Here is a 2034-nt window from a genome sequence, read left to right as displayed (position 1 = left end):
GTGTCTACTGTGACTGGCCTCTTAGTGTTGTGTTTTCAGGATTCATTTATGTTGCAGATGTATCAGTACTGTATTCCTTTTATGGTGGCTCAGACGGTAAAGAATCTGCCTGCAGTGCAGGAGGCCCTGGGTCGATCCCTGGGTCAGGAAGATCCCCTGGAGAAGGAAATGGCAACCCACTCCAGTATTCTTGCCTGGAGAGTTCCATCAACAGAGCAGGCTGGTGGGCTACAGTCCACAGGGTTTCAAGGAGTCGGACATGACTGGGCAACTGACTAATACTTTCACTTTCAGTATGAATATATCACTTTAAAAAATCTATTCATTGGTTGATTGACATTGGGTTTTCCTACTTTTTAGCTGTTATGTATAATGCTTCTATGAATATTCATGCACCAGTTTTTAGGCTGGCATATATTTTCAGTTCTCTTGTGTTTATACTTAGGAGCCAAATTTCTGAGTCATTTGGTAACTCCATGGTTAATCATTTCAGGAATTTCTAAACTGTTTCCAGAGTGGTTGTGTCATTGTACATTTCCACCAGCTATGTATGTAGGTTTTAATTCCTCCATATCCTCATCAACACTTGTTATCATCTGACTTCTTGATAATAAGGTTTTGATTTGCATTTCTTTTTTTAATTTTTATTTTTTTAATTACGAAGTATGATAACACATTTACAGGAGACTTGAAAAATACAGAACAAGGCTACATATAGTTCCACTATATATTACATTTTTTTAAAGTAGATAAATTAAGATTTTAGTTGGAATTTCAATATCGAACTCGTGAAAATTAATAGAATGAATATACAGAGAAGTAAAAGGATATAATAGACCTGAAAAGCTCTGTGAACCAATTCAACATAATTAAGATTTATACAATTTTCACACAACAGTAGGATACAAATTCTAATGATTAATGATGTTGAGCATCTTTTCATGTGTGTTGGCCATTTTATATAACTTTGGAGAGATGTCTATGCAAATTATTTGCCTATTTTAAAATCAGGCTATTTTTACTATTGACTTGTAAATTCTTCATATATTACAGATACTTGACTCCTACTGGATATGATTTGAAAATACTTTCTTTCATTCTGTGGACAGTCCTTTTACTCTCTGGATGGTGTCCTTTTAAACACAAAAGATTTTAGTTATGATAAAATCCAGTTTATCTAATTTTTCCTTTATTGCTTGTGCTTTTGTTGTCTAATCTAAGAACTTTGCCTAGCCCAAGGTCAGAGATTTAGTCCTATGATGAAAGAGAAAGAGGAGAGTGAAAAAGTTGGCTTAAAGCTTAACATTCAGAAAACTAAGATCATGGCACCTGGTCCCATCACCTCATAGGAAATAGATGGGGAGACAGTGGAAACAGTGTCAGACTTTATTTTTTTGGGCTCCTAAATCACTGCAGATGGTCATTGCAGCCATGAAATTAAAAGATGCTTACTCCTTGGAAGGAAAGTTATGACCGACCTAGATAGCATATTAAAAAGCAGAGACACTACTTTGCCAACAAAGGTCCGTCTGGTCAAGGCTATGGTTTTTCCAGTGGTCATGTATGGATGTGAGAGTTGGACCGTGAAGAAAGCTGAGTGCCAAAAAATTGATGCCTTTGAACTATGGTGTTGGAGAAGACTGTTGAGAGTCCCTTGGACTGCAAGGAGATCCAACCAGTCCATCCTGAAGGAGGTAAGTCCTGGGTGTTCATTGGAAGGACTGATGCTGAAGCTGAAACTCCAATATTTTGGCCACCTCATGAGAAGAGTTGACTCATTGGAAAAGACCCTGATGCTGGGAGGGATTGGGGGCAGGAGGAGAAGGGGACGACAGAGGATGAGATGGCTGGATGGCATCACCGACACGATGGGCATGAGTTTGAGTAAAATCCGGGAGTTGGTGATGGACAGGGAGGCCTGGTGTGCTGTGATTCATGGGGTCACAGAGTCGGACACGACTGAGTGACTGAACTGAACTGAACTTTCTTCTAAGAGTTATAGTTTTAGTTCTTATATTAGGATCAAGAAGCAAC

The sequence above is a fragment of the Odocoileus virginianus genome, chromosome 2, assembly GCF_023699985.2.
Source record: "Odocoileus virginianus isolate 20LAN1187 ecotype Illinois chromosome 2, Ovbor_1.2, whole genome shotgun sequence".
NCBI lineage: Eukaryota > Metazoa > Chordata > Mammalia > Artiodactyla > Cervidae > Odocoileus > Odocoileus virginianus.
Note: the sequence above shows the minus strand (reverse complement) of the source record.